Here is a 15,792-nt window from a genome sequence, read left to right on the forward strand (position 1 = left end):
GCCTTACAGGTGGACCGGCACCCTACACTTTTGGTGAGGTGGCTCGATTCGAGGACCCAGACAACTCCAGTAAGTTTGATGTGTGTGTTATGTGTTGTGTTTGCTGGTGATGTGTGATGGACTCCTGTGTGTTGGACACATAGCAAGGTGTGATGCGCTGGCCAATCATTTGTTTTGTTCCATGAGTGGAATATCATTTTATCACCATCTTTGAGTTGGCCAATCCTTATCCTATTGTCTTATTTAGGTATTCTAGGTCAGTCCTGTAGGCACGGCAATGTGAATAGGGATGAGTCATGTGGATAAAACTTGAATCAGAAAGAGTCGCACTGGACCAAAATAGTGAATTAGTCAGCCAGTCAGACCCAAATTCTCCCAGACTGGGGCTGCCAAATGCTTACCCACAGACTTCTGCTTCCCAATTTACTAATGTACTTATTAAACTGTAAGTTAAACTTCCTAGCAGCATGTAGCTCCACATGTAGTGCTACGAGTATGTGGCACTTGAGTGCAATGGCCTAGGTGTGCATGCAACTCATGGCCATGGGTGGTCTTGCATCTCTGAGTTTGTTGTAAGTCATGGCTTACTGGTAGTAAATGATGTGGACAAAGGTCTGCATTTCCAAACATGAGTGGCGATGGGATTGGTCAAGGGTTTGCTGTCTCCTATTTGGGGATCCTCCTTACCTGTGGTGTGTGTGCTGAGCCAAACACATGTCCAGCTTTCCTACGCTTCCTGGGTGTCCTTGTTGTTAGAAATTATTAGTTGCTAGTCCCCCCCCTCAAACACAGGCATAGGTTTGCGAATAGTGTACCTAGGACTGATGATACAAGTTTGGTACACAGACATGTAAATCAGTAAATCACTTGTCTGAACCTAGTATACCCACTCATGTTTAGCACATGATTACTATACTGGCAAGTCCATTTACAACTTGCAGATCATGTGGCCCTAGATTTCCATCCTGTGCAATGAAATTTGTAGCCCTGGCAGTGGTGGAGGATGTGCAGAATGATTGTTAACTGACAACTGGCAGAACATACATGGCAAATTCATGGCTGTTGTTACCCATCTTGTAGGGTTTGGATGTGTTATGTGTGATAGGACCTTTGTAGGCTGGCTTGCCATGTACTTCCTCAGGGACAATCAATGATCTGTATGATGATATGAGCTGTTACAAGTACAATAGATGTATTGTCTGATTTACTTCTTGTGCCATTTCACACAATGCAGTACCTAATGTTAGATTTTCTATTTGTCTTAACAGCTGCAAATATGACAATATGACATCCAGGTCAGGGAGTTTCAACGGCGGGCAATGAGGTAACAAACACATACTTCAAGTCGAGTCTGGGTACCGAAAAATGGCCCGCAGATATCGATATGAACAAGCCTCCGGAGCCTGGAGGGCATTTCCACAAGGCGGACCTTCTTTGCTTACCACTACCACCACCTGCACCACTACCACCCAGGTGGCACCACCAGCAGCTGTGACCGTTGCAGGAACATCCACCACAACTGCTCCAGGCCCAAGCACAGCACCACCTGCAGGGCAGCCCACAGCCATGGACACTACACCGCCCCATACTTCCTCGGCTGGCACCCAGACCACCGCCGCTGCAGCCATTGACCCTGCTGCTTTTGGACAAATGTAGCAAAATTGGACCGTGTCCACAGAAAGATGAGCCGACTGCGGCAGGAGGTGCGACAGGTCAACCAGCGGGTGCGTTCGATCAAGAGGACCATCCGGAGGGCCAACCTGTAGATAATTAGACGGACATGATTCCCTCCCCTCCCTCATCTTTCCTGGTTCTTATACTTTGTGGGTTTTAGGGGGCTTAGTGTTAGGTTAGTATAGGATGTTAGTTTAGTTAGTGTTAGTGGGGGGGGGTCCTGAATATTTCTACTGTTTATTTTTAAGTGTGTGTTGGGAAATGTTGGGGTTCTTGTGTGTTTACAAAAAAATAAATAAAAAAAAAACGAAAAATTACAAAAAAATATATATTTGTTTAGTGTAGGATAGTATGTGTTTAGGTTATCATCTATTGTCCTCCATGTGTCCCGTCTCATAAGAGGGGTGGGGGGTTGACGTTTTGTTAAATGTGGTAAGTTTAGCTTAGGTTAGTTAGGGACAGTTGTGGGTAATGAGTAGTTAGAGTAGATTAGGGTAGGTAAGGATTTTCCCCAAGTTTTCACTTCTGTTTTTATTGTTAAATAAATATGTAGGTAACCCTTTACAGTATGTGTCACATGCTTGTAGATCAGGGCCTTGGCATGCGTGTACAGTGTTTCTTTTGTATTACATTTTGTGCCCTATGCTGCTAACAAATCACAACTGAGCTGTAACATTGGCAGCTACCCCAAAGCTACTTAGCAAAGATTCAGCCACTCATTGCAAACACCAATCACAGTTACTATGGATCCCAAAGTGTGTTTTTTTCGTAATGTATGTTTTCAATGTCACATACTGTGCTTCCAGATTTAGGAGTGGGGATACTGTGTTATGTCTGACTGCAATGATACAAAAAGGGGATTTTGAGAAAAGAACGGGGCGCTCACTACTATATCACATCTAAAGTATCCAATGGACGGTGCTACCCAAGGTTGTTCCCCTAAACAACCTTGAATTGGAAAGCCATAAGGCTGTCCCTATCTAAATATATCAATGGAAGCACTCAAGTCCCTATAGTATTATTAAAAAAGACCAAAATCAAAGTCCACAGTTCAACTTGAAATGTTCATCATCTTCTTTAATCTTTCTTTTTAGCAGCTACAGCCAAGCCAACACGTGTTTCGTCTGGGTACACATCTGCCCATAGACTTCATCAGGGCTTCTCTCAACTGTTAATAATGTACAGTGTCCAATTAGTTTAATATTCAAAATATTAATAAATCCAAAATATTCTTAATTTTCTTGTTTTTTATACACCCAGTGATATATAATTGTCTTTTACATGGTGGAAATCTATTATAAAGTGTTTTGTTTTATTTAATGTTTGTGATTATCTTATTTTATTTATAAATAGACCCACCTGCACCAACAAGTGACGCACCCAACATCAGAAACACCAAAGTGTGTCCATCTAATTGGACTAGAAACAAATGAAAGATATTGATTTTACCTGATACAAAAAACTCAGTTTGTAACTTTATATTATATACAAGATTCAAAGTCTAATACTTCAGTCAATTCGAATATTTCATTAAGAAGTACACTCTCTTTGAGTGATAATGAAAGGGAAAGGGGAAGTACGGAAATATTAATAGCAACTACTAGCACAGATAGAAGGGTTTTTTTTTACAAGAAATATGGAGAACATTTCAAGTGGAACTGTGGACTTTGATTTTGCTCTTTATTAATATTACTATAGGGACTTAAGTGCTTCCATTGATATATTTATGTCTGACTGCAGTCTCATGTCCAAGGAAACCCTTATAAGGTGAGTGGTAGTAAGCTCTCTTGTAGTATAGTTTACATAACTCACATAGATCATTTGTTACACTGTTCAGCATGATTACTTATTTGGATGTAAACTCATACACCTCCATACATGCAGTTTGGTGAGTGTTCGTTTATATTTGTGGGAAATGTTACATATGTTAGTTATGCATTGAAGCAACATTTTGAAGGCACTATTTTATGGTTTAGATATCCCTTGAGGAAGCATTATTCTGTCCAACACAGCATTATGGTGTATAGTTTCTCTTTTCCTCAGATATTACCCTCAGGAAGTGCAGAGTATGGTAGAATCCAGGCCACTGTGCATAGTTATCATCCCACATTATTTCAGGACAGTTGTATTGACAATCTATGATATTTGACAGGAGGCAAAATTCAGTGATCTACTGCACGGTTGATGCGTCACATTACACAGAGACAAAGTGGTTGTGTAGGTGCTATTTATTTAAAAGTGCTGTAGTGCTATATGTACAATGTCCATGATTGTGAGTCAATTATAGTGACATCTTCCATTGTGATCCTACACAAATACCAAAGGACATGTCATTGGACATGACGGGGTGAAGTGTCAGACAGTGCAGAGGGACAGGACTTGCCAATGAGTTAGTGAGAGACAATCACTGGGCAGGCTGACAAGATAAATAGTGGTTTTCAGAACAGTGCTTGAGTACAGTTGTTGCAAGACTGGCATGTTACAAAGCACAGAACCTTGCTTCCGGGGAAACATCCTTTATTACGACTTTTTTTTTACAAGAGTCGTGGTTAACGAAAGCGCAACAACGCTTTTTTTAACCACAACTCCGTTATTTTGTGCCTTAACTACGTATGTTCTGAACAACGAACATGGGTGGTTAAGGTACAAAGAAGGGAGTAGGCGAAGGAGGACGACGCAGGTGACAAGGGGTCGACTAAGGTAAGTGGTGGGTTTAGGTTTTGGGGAGGGGGTGGGGGTCAGGGGGTTTTAGGTTTTGAGGGGTGGGGCGTTTTTGTTTTTGGGGAGGGGGTGGGGGTTAGGGGGTTTTAAGTTTTGGGGTGGGGTTGGTGGGTGGGGCGTTTTTGGTTTTGGGGAGTGGGTGGGGGTTAGGGGGTTTTAGGTTTTGGGGTGGGGTTGGGGGGTGGGACGTTTTTGGTTTTGGGGAGGGGGTGGGGGGTCAGGGGGTTTTAGGTTTTGGGGTGGGGTTGGGGGGTGGGGCGTTTTTGGTTTTGGGGAGGGGTGGAGGGTTAGGGGGTTTTAGGTTTTGGGGTGGGGTGGGGTTGGGGGGGTGGGGCGTTTTTGGTTTTGGGGAGGGGGTGGGTTTTAGGTTTTGGGGTGGGGTTGGGGGGGTGGGGTGAGGGATGTAGGGTGAATGGTACCTATTAGTAATGATTTTATCAGGAATGCCTTTACAACGAAATATCGTTGTTAAGGCATTCGTGGTAAAATCATTAGTAGTAAGAACGAGGTCGGTGTTCCGACCTCGTTCTTAAGGCACTAGTTGTTTTCAAAGTCGGTGTTCCGTCATACAACCGTGCTTCTGGGTACTTTTACATGTGAAGGTGATCTGTTCCTGGTCTTCATCTTCTGATGTGTGTGATGCCTCCTCTGCCCTTGGTGGTGGTGGTTGTGAAGGGGCAACACACACCTCAGTGTGTGTAGATGTGGAGTCAGACATCCCAGTAGCTGCTACCTGTGGGGGTCTTAAGGGTAGTACTGCTGCAAGGAGGATCTGCTGTTTTTTAAGAATAGCAGCCACATCACGATGGTAGGCAGCCAGGTCGACCCTGAGGGGTTCAATGGTGCATTTGTGCACGCATTGACAGGATTGCTGTTGTAGGTGTTGGGTCAACTGTATTACAGCTGTGCTTTCAGCCTTTTTTCTGCTTCCTGCAAGATAGTTGTTCGCCCTTGCATGGCTGCTGCCTGTTCCTCAGTTGAAATCATGCACAAACGCACCACCTCTAGGCTGGCTGCCTTAGTTTGCATGCCCACCCGTACCTCCTTGGCCAGCTCCCGCTGTACTCCGACTACAGTTCTCTCAAAGCTGGTGCCAGTGTCGTCAGAGTCCTCGGCTGTATTGGAGCTGGCAGGTCGTACAATTGGGGTGGTGGGTGGATCCTCTGTGATGGCTGCTGTATCTGTGCTCCTCCTTGTGACTGAAGGTGGGGTCTGGAGCGTACCAAGGACCTCTTGGAGGGTCTGGTGGCTGATGTTTGTCAGCTCGTCATCCATGTCATCAGGGTAGTTCTGGACAGGCATATCCACAGGAGATCCATCGTCCTCTGCAATGAAATATGGTAGAATTAGTGTGTCTGTGTTGTGACATTTGTGATGTGACATGCCTGCCTTGTGATGCTTTTCACATTGTGATCTTGGTTCCTGTTCATTGCTCCAGTCTTTCAGATGGGCATTCTCCCAGGCCTGTGCCCCACCTGCATGTCACATGTATTGTGGTCAGTTTGTGGACTTGTCAGCATCATCTCCTCTAGGTGTTGGTTCTGGCCAAATAGTGAATTGCCACCTTCTTGTCCTACTCAACCCTCCCCCTACTTCCATTCTCATGGTGAGGCCTTTTACTGGCTGTGGGTGCTCTGATGGCACTAGCAACACACTTAACAATCTGGACTTGCCCCAGTCTCTGATCTTTCACATCCACCTATATGTTGGTAAAATGTAGCGTATACTATGCATAGCATTGTTATGGCACGATATGGATGTCAGCATTGGTAATGTGTACTGCTGATGTTGGGGAATGTGTGTTACACTGGATTGCCCTGATAGTCGTAGCAGTGTCCTAATTTCCTCCTCTGACTGTGCAGGTGTATTTCAGTGACCAGTGACATGTGTCCTCCCCCTCAATGCTGTTGTCTGAGCAGTATGACATTTGAGATGTTGCATTGTGACCCAGGCAGAGGATGGACCCTGACTGCTGCAGCATGGGTGTGACATTAGTGCTGTGTACCTCCTAATGTTGATGACATTGGCCGATGTTTGCGGCAACTATGGGCATTCACATTTGACAGGACTGGAACATTTGTCTTGTTTCAGGGCATTGTTAACGTTGTCATCCTAAACCCTCTAATTTGGGTGTGTATGATCCATGGGGACGTTACAGCCGTTGGCTACTTGACCAGCACACACAGCAGAGGTGGTAGTGGCAACTGTTGTCAATGTTACATTCCAGTTCTCGGTATGGCTAGAGGTTGTTAATTGGGCCCTAGTTAATGTAGGGAGTTTAGTGGCTGATGTGTGACGGGATGTCAGTTTGACGTTGTGCCCTTCCCTCCTGGCGTGGCTTTATCTTTGCAACATCGTTGGCATGGCAGCATACCCCCATGGAATGGTTGTTGGTGTTGTGTAATGGTGTGCCCCAGGTTTTCTCAGAATGGGCCATGCACCCGTGCCCCTTTACCCATGCCACTCCATGTATATGATGACTTACATGCATTGTGTAGTAGGTATTCCCCCCGGGTTGCAGTTAACATTAGTGCATTTTAATTCCCCATGCGACTTACCCTGCATGTGCGTTGTCTCCTGGTAGTCTGCGCTGTCCTGTTCTTGAATCCTGTGACGATCTCCTTAGAGATAACGGCTGCGACCATCTCCTCCATGTGGTCCAGGGCCTCCTGCGGTGTTGGACTCCCACCTCCAGTCTGCAGTGCTGCCTTCCTGTTCCTGGCCATCTTTTCCTTGGTCCTGCGCTTGCAGTCATGCCAGCGTTTATTGCAATCGATGACTGTTCTGAGTACTTCTGCCACACTGTTAATCTTGTCAACAATTTGTTGCCATATTGCTTCTCTCCTACTGATTGGCAACTTTGAGGTGACAAACAGTTGGTGCTGGTGTTCCGTCACCTCTTTAACCAGAATTTCCTGCTCCTCTGCACTGAAGCGTCACTTTCTTTTCTTCTTCTCCCTGTCTTGTTTGGGTCCTCCTGGCTGGTTCCTGGTCTGTTGTCATCTTCATGGGGTCTGTACAGGCATCTGGGATCCATTTTGGCTCTCCTCTGCTGAAATGGCTGTGTTTGAGGCGAGTTTTGACGTTATTGCGTCAAAAAACGCTGCATATCCGGTTTGCGGTGTCGTAAATCGTCTCACAGTCATTTCCGCCGCGTTAACGTCATTTTCCTTTACGACGTGACACTGGGGTGTGCGTCAAATAAAATGACTCACACCTGTGGTTTGCGCCGCCGTGCGTCAAAGTATAAATTTGACGCCCGCGCGGCGCACAGAAATGTTGTTAGCCGGCGGTAATATTTTTGACGCAAAACTGCATCAGCGCAGTTTTGCGTCAAAAAGTATAAATATGGGCCCGAGTACCCCTGGCCACAAAATTCAAGTAATCCCTGAAGTCTCATAGGTACAAGTGTCTTATGTTATTTCTGACAACTCTGTGTTCAGTCAGGTGAACCTTCGTTCATCCTCGAGTGGAACAGAGATATGAACATCTGGGCACATACAAAGCAACGTTGATGTAAGCTGATAACTTACCATTCTAAAGCCACAAATGAGCGACCCTTGTAATTGAGAGGTAGTATCTCTAATACTATGCCAGAACAGCTGCGCAGAGAGGTGGTACTGCCACTTATGTTTAAATAGGAGCTGCTGTGTATATTTTGAGAAGCCGGATAGAAGCAATCAGCCCTATTACAGAAAGTGAGCACTACACGGTCCAATTTAAGTCTCAGACCGTATTGCATAAAACGAGCACTGCGAATGCTAATTTAAGACTCGAGGCTGTACCACATGAAGTGAACACTGTGAGTGTTATTTTAAGACTCAGGCCCGTATCACATAAAGTGAGCACTGGCGGCAGCCACATTTTTGCGTTGAATGGGGCCTTAAATAGTTAAAGAGCTGTAGCAGTGACCGGGAAATATAGTTGCGTTAGTTGACATATCTTAAGTAAACAAATAAACATAACATAATAGCTTGCACAAAACATCATAAGACCACACTTAAAATATAACATGGTGCATTACAACAAAGAAGTCAAAACTGAACAGAACGTAAAAACTATGGCACAACAGAACAAAGTCACTTTGAATTAGTACAGCACAAAACAACAGAAAACATCACTAGTGCAAAACTGCCACTCTGAGAATGTGCACAAACCTTCTTGTCATACTTTATCACCTCTAATATCTTATTTTCATAATACGGTGATAAAATGTGTTCTGAGCAAGCCCTATATTAATTATGCCAGTAAAATTGTTTGTGACGTAGCTCATGGTGTCTGCAACTCATATGGGATGTCTGTTGTGCAAAATAAGTGTAACCCTTGAGCAGCACTATTTTGCCACCTTAAACAATGGTAATTGGTTGGTTGTCAGTGGAGCTTTAAAAACAATGCAAATTAACAAGGAACAACCAACAAAGCAGTTAGAACAGCACGTCACAACAGCCATAACACACCATCACATTGCAATAATGCAGCACAAAAGCACACCAGCAAAAAAGCAGAACACATCAACACAACCACAAATTTGGATACAGCAAATTTGCGTAAACATTATTTTCATAAATTACCACCTCGAGAAGCCTGCTTTCACAATATATTGGAGAAAAGTGTTTGCCCCAAGCACTGCCTTAACTTACCAGTAGGGACATGAAATAGCACCTGACAAAAATATTGTAAGATCCAGCCCATAAAGTTTAATTCACAAAAAAAACACACATTCGTTTGCACCTACATCGGTGTATGCCTAAGCATAACGCATATTTTAACTTTTGTACCCGATTCATAAAAATTATCTGCCTTCAAGAAGAGCGTCTCTTATTTTAGGAAATTTCTTGGTGGACTCATGTATCCCTTAAGACTGTAATGCGGATACTGCTCGTTGCAGAAAAATAACATGTTTTGTATTGGAATATTTGTAAGTTTATTTCTCTTTTATCTCCACACGAATTAACATTTGCATGAAAAGACTTGCCTTTCCACACAACCTTCGAACAATGTGGCTTAATGTATGTTCCATCACTCACTGCACCATTTATTTATGGTACTTTTAGCTGGAAGATGGTAATTAATGAATGATAAAAACTGAGAATTGGAAGAATGTTTACTTATGCTGACAACGTTGTGATGTGTTTTTGTGGGTGTTCACCTCATTTGCGTAACCCACCTTCCTAAAACTGCCCTAGGGATAACTAATATTTTGTGTTAGATGACGTATTAAGGCCCTGTTTACAAGCAGGCAGTTCATTGCGTCTTGCATGTTAACTCCTTTCACATCTAAAGCATCCATTTTAGGACATCCTAATTTCTCACTCCTAATCCCTACTTCTTAACCCTGCTTCTCATCCATCATCCCTACTTCTCATCCATCATACATCATCCCTACTTCTCATTCATCATCCCTGCTTTTCTTCCATCATCCCTACTTCTCATCCATAATCCCTACTTCTCTTCCAACATCCCTACTTCTCATCCCTACTTCTCATCCCTACATCTCATCCCTGCGTCTCATCCCTGCTTCTCATCCATCATCCCTACTTCTCTTCCATCATCCCTACTTCTCATCCTTGCGTCTCATCCCTGCTTCTCATCCATCATCCCTACTTCTCATCCATCATCCCTGCTTCTCTTCCATCATCCCTACTCCTCATCCATCATCCCTACTTCTCTTCCATCATCCCTACTTCTCATCCCTCATCCCTGCTTCTCATCCATCATACATCATCCCTACTTCTCACTTCTCATCCATCATCCCTACTTCTCACCCATCATACATCATCCCTGCTTCTCATCCATCATCCCTAGATGCAAGAAGGACTGCTACTCTGTTGCCCTGCTGCCCTACTGCTTGTTGCCCTGCTTCCTGAGTAAGAAGGACTGGTCCCGAATATTGATCCAAGGATCACCAGAGAGACTCCGAAGGCTAGTTTGCCAGCATCATGATCAGAGTCTCAGGGACAGAAAAGGCCCCAACAATCTTGAACCCAGCAACTGGACTCTACTTGCTGTCAAAGTGGTGCACTCTGGTCCTGGGACCCTTGGAAATGTGCCTGAAGGTGCTCTGCCCGACCATCTGTGGTCCTGTTGGCACACTGATGCAGAACAACACATCTCATCACAGGTCTGCTTCAGAACCACCACAGTGTGATGCATTCTTAATGCAGACCTTTGCATCACAGCCCACCGTCTCCTTGGAACCACCGCTGCACAATACATCATCAACGCAGGCCTTCGCATTACAAGCCCCTTGTCGACAGCATCCTCAACAATGATGCAGGACTTCGTATCGCACCCCCTTCGATTCTTCAGAAGCACCGGTGCACGAGGCAAATTCGACAGAGGACTGTGTATCACAAGCCCCTCATTGATAGCATCCTCAATGATGGCACAGGGCCTTGCATCACAGCCTTGCAGCTCCACAGAAGTGCTGCTGTGCAACACACCCTCGACCTAGAATCTCGCAACTCTCTCTAACCAGTATTTAAGGCATTTTGTTCTGCTAGCCTAACCTGGTCCCTGTATCTGGCCGTGCTCAATCGTGGTTAGTCTGAACCTGTCACTTTGTCTCGGAAGGGTGTGACTGTGATAATCAAAGTTGGTGCTTTATGCTTTTAGGCACTATTTTCATTTAAATATTTAAAATTGTATATTTATTGTTCTACTGATTGGATCTTTGTAATTTTGGTGTCAAATAAATTATAAAATTCTAAATTGGTGTGGGAGTTTTCTAGTGTTGTATTGTTACTGTTTGAAGTGCTTCTTAAATACCTAAGCCTGTCTGCTTTTGTGCCACATTACCAGAGAGTGAACCACAGGTTATTTTGGGCTTTGCTTCTGTTTCCCTGTGAGACATTGGGCTAAAGATTGGAGGGGGTGAAACTCTATTCAAATAGCAACCACACCCCTTGTAAAAGTGAGGCACAAACTAGAACAGTTTGCATCTAGTACAAAATTCATGCTGGACAGCACATACTTACCACTGCCTCTTGAATGCTTTTAACATGTGGGAGTGTTTGACTTTGGTACATAAAAACTGTTAATAAATACCTCTCAATATAGTGATATAAACTGATGTACTAAAGTGAAATGCTCCTACTTGTTAAAAGCATACAGGAGACTAGAGCACTTTTAAATATGAGAGTTCAGGATGCATGCATCCTGAACTCACATATTTGAAAGTGCTCTCTTGTATGCTTTTAATATGCAGGAGCACCATGCTTTGAACTGGAAAAGTATGAGGATGGGCAGGATCTCCAGATTACCATAGGTCTAAAGTATCCCTAACAGGGTTGGTGTTTGGGTCTAAATTCTGTCTTAGCTGTCCCTATCTGTGGCTTGGTAATGTTCAAGTTGCTTAGGAAAGTGCAGCAATAGTCTACAGACTGGTGTCTCCAACAAATATTATAAATCTTATGACTGCTTTTGATAGTTTACAATAAATGTAGCCTACCTATTTCCCCAAATGATGGTTTCTGTCTTGATCACCTTTCAAGTTTCTTTAGTGAGGTCAAATGTGTTGACCCACAATGGTTGCATAAACAAAATCAACTTAGACACTCACATTTAGTTAGAAGTGATATTGAGTAGAAGATTAGTTCTAATGCTCATATTGATATGAACATCTTAGGACACTGTATAGAATAGTGCTCTGCAGTGGCCACTGATATTTTTTCCTTGGCACATTGCAGAGCTAACTAAAGCATCTATACCATACATGGCTAACCAGGCAGCCGCACAGATGCACACTGTTGGACTGTGAACCAAGGTTTTTTAGCACCTTCCACACATTCACAGACTAAATCGACTTACCTGCATTTTTTTCGTTATGTTCAAGTCGCCCTACCCTTTGAACAGGCCTGAGAATAAATTCTTTAATGAATCTTCTCTTCTCTTCTCTTCTCTTCTCTTCTCTTCTCTTCTCTTCTCTTCTCTTCTCTTCTCTTCTCTTCTCTTCTCTTCTCTTCTCTTCTCTTCTCTCCTCTTCTCTTCTCCCAGTGCCAAACTGCCATTCTTAGAAACTGGATGGTCTAACACTGTCTGACTTTGCCTCATCTGTGGAGTCCGTTCCTCTCTAAGTTCAATTTTCTTTTTCTCACCTTACCTTTTTTTATTCTCTTTGTTCTCAACTGAATATCTTATTATATTTTTCCCACGCCTTCACTATGTGTCACTCTTTTCCTCAGCCACCAGATCAATTCCCCTTGGATGTAAAGAGTCCGCCTTCATGGTCTGTGTGCTTTCCTCCTCTCGTGACCTATCATCCTTCATTTTAAACATGTCTTTATCCATGTTTCTATGTAGCTGAACTTAGGAGCTCCATAGAAAAAAATGAATAAATAAAAATGTTCACATTTAAATCATTACAGAGTTGTACAGTTTATTTAGTGCTGCTCCTAATAGGGCAGAGAAAGGCTTGATGGTCACAAACAGTCCTTGTTAATTCATACAAATCCTTTAATATAAAGCACCAGCCAATATATTGTTGATTTCTTATCCACCAAAAACCCTCTTATTCAGCCCCAATATTAATGTTTTGTAATAGTGTATGTCAGTTGTCAATCCCCACTTTCACCTTCCTCACATTTTAAAAAAATCTACAATATTTATGTAACTGGGTGTCCCTCCCTCGATCATGAATTATCAGGACTAAGTGGTTAAGGCTGTGACAAAGGCAAGGCCAGTTCCCTGGTCTCCTGTTAATGGTCAAATTCACGCAGTTCAACCACCGCAACAATATCGCAGAACCGAAATGCATTTTGTACACAGTGGAAATCAGTTCCCAATAATAAGGACCTAGGCCCAGATTACGGTGGCCATGCATCATTCCAACGCCACATTAGAGTCATTTTTTTATACTAATGTGTGTTGGAAGGGCAAAAACGCTGCTCCATATTTACAAAGTTGCGCAATGCTTGCAAAGAAAGAGGAAGTGACTTAAAAGAAGAGGAAGAAATAAAAATAAAAGAAGGCTTATATGATGCAATTAAAATGGTAAAACTTTCTGCAACAGTATAGGAAAATATTATATGATTAAAAGGGTAGGTAAACAATTTGGGCAATAAGCAAAACAATATATTATAAACAATGTATTAAAACTTGGCAAACATTTAAGTATTATTACTTGCAATAGAAGACAGGCTAGAGGGAGGGTATGGTTAGGAAATAGAATTAAAAAAACATAGAAATCGACTTTTAAAAAACTAAGGTTACAGGGTCATTATAGTTAGACTCACATTTTAAACATACAAAACTATACAAAATTCACCAGTTATAATTAGGGTTACCTCAAGTAACTATAACTAATGCCGTAAGGTAACTATAACTTTCACCCTCGCCATGCACTGCCAATTAACCCACAAATTACAGCACTCATGACATATTCAATAGCATCTTTGACAATATCAATGTAATATTTGCAGTAACATGTTTGACAACAAAACTGTGCATGGCGGGGATGCGAGTTATAGTACCTTAGGGCACGAGTCCAATTTTGACGCTAGTGGAGTGCAACGAGGCCCATTGATTACAATGGGTGCTGCTTTTAACACCTGCTTTCATGAGGCAGTGACGCAATTAAATCTTGTAGATTTTATTGTGTCATTTTTGAGGGCCTCCTTGTGCCAGAACGACCCCTTGCATACATTATGCATGGCACATGCATAAGATGGCGCAAAGGGTTGCAAAGTGGCGCAATGCATGCATTGCACCACTTTGTATATATGGCAAGGCAATTTTGCAAAAAAATGACTCTAATTTGGCGCTAGGCCTTCTTATATTTGGGCCTAAATGTTTAGTTCCCCAAGAACACATAGGTTGGAGTATAGTGTTATAAGGTATGAATTTGGGCCCAGAAACGAGTCTGGGAATGCTGCATTATTCGGTGATGGTCTGTAAAGGAGGAGGAAATTACAGGAAAAAGTTGTTGTAGGGTTGGATCTGGTGATGAGGGCCTCACACACTTGTAAGGAAATGTTGCCCGTTTTGCTGGGATTTATTGTTTGCTTGAATATAACAGCTAGTCCCCCTCCTCTTTTGCCTATATGATGTTGTGTGATAGATTGATAGCCTGGAGGAATGGCTTTATGCAACACTGGAGCCATGTCGTCTTCCATCCGTGATTCAGTTATAAAGAGTAAGTCAGGTTTGTGTCAGTGAGTAGATTGTAGATGTGGAGCTTGCTTTTAGAGAGTGATTGAGCACGTATTAGTAGGCAGTTCAAACATTGTGTTTTGGTGGTGGTGTGACTTTGTTGTATAGAAGAGTGAGTAGTATAACTTGAACTTGTAGCAGGTGTGTCATTACTGCTGGTATTAACTCTGTGACGGTCACAATAGTGTTGTTTTTCTATATTGTGTTTCTTGTCCAGCAGGCTAAGAAGGCATTTTGTGGTTCTGCATGTATCGATGGTGGAGGTGGTGGTTGAGAGTGAGATGGTGAGTTATGTTGTTTGTGTAGAGTAGCCTTGTTGTGTAATAGTCATGGGGATACAAAGTTGTAAAGAGTGGCATGTTGTTTATTTTGTTTGCATCTGTTAAGGGTGGAAGGAGTATGAGTTAGGGGTGGTGATGGAGCATGTGGGTCATATTCTAAGGCTCTAAATTGTGCAATGGAGGAGAGGTGGGTGAATGAGTGTTGTTGTGTTGGTATATTTGTTGTTGGTGAAGCTAGAACATTTGGGAGTAAAGATGGATTAGGATGTGAGTTATTTGTGTAGTCATAACGAGGGAGTGGGTGTATGTTTCTAATCTGTGATGGAGAATATTATGAAAGTGTGTGTGATCTTGCTGTGCTGGTGTGTGTGTGTTTTTGTTTTGTTTTTGTGGATAGGAGAGGAGATATTGATGTAATAGCTTTCTGAGAAGTATTTGTATGTAAAGTACTGCTGGTGAGTGGTTTTTGAATTGTACAGGGGTGGGCATGTGCTTTGTAGAAGAGTGTATGGGGTGTGCAAGAAGGGATGGACAAGATTAATGAGTGTTTGTGTTAGATTTGATCACTGAAAGAGGTAATATGTGTGGTGGAGTGGAGCAATTGTTTGGTTGTGTGTTTTGGAAAAAAGAGGAGGAGGGTGTTGGCAGATATTGTGATGGAAGGCTGCGTATTGGTTTCACCGTGATAGATAGGGGTCTGTTAGGAGAATGTAGAGACTAGAGCTGGTGTTTTGTATGATTTGGGAGTGTGTGTCTGTAAGCATTAAAGTTATGTATCATTTTGCTTTGTGTTGTGCTGGTGATTTGTGGATGTGTTAGTGATATAGGACAGAGTTATCTTTTGTGTGAGAATAAAGGTACCATAGTGTTGTAGTTGGGCTATAAGGGTGTATATGTGTGGTTTGTGGGGTTTTTGTTGTTGAGACATTAAAATCTCTATGAGGTTTGTGGTGTGTAAGTAGAATGC

This window comes from Pleurodeles waltl, chromosome 1_2 (genome assembly GCF_031143425.1).
Source record: "Pleurodeles waltl isolate 20211129_DDA chromosome 1_2, aPleWal1.hap1.20221129, whole genome shotgun sequence".
Classification (NCBI taxonomy): domain Eukaryota; kingdom Metazoa; phylum Chordata; class Amphibia; order Caudata; family Salamandridae; genus Pleurodeles; species Pleurodeles waltl.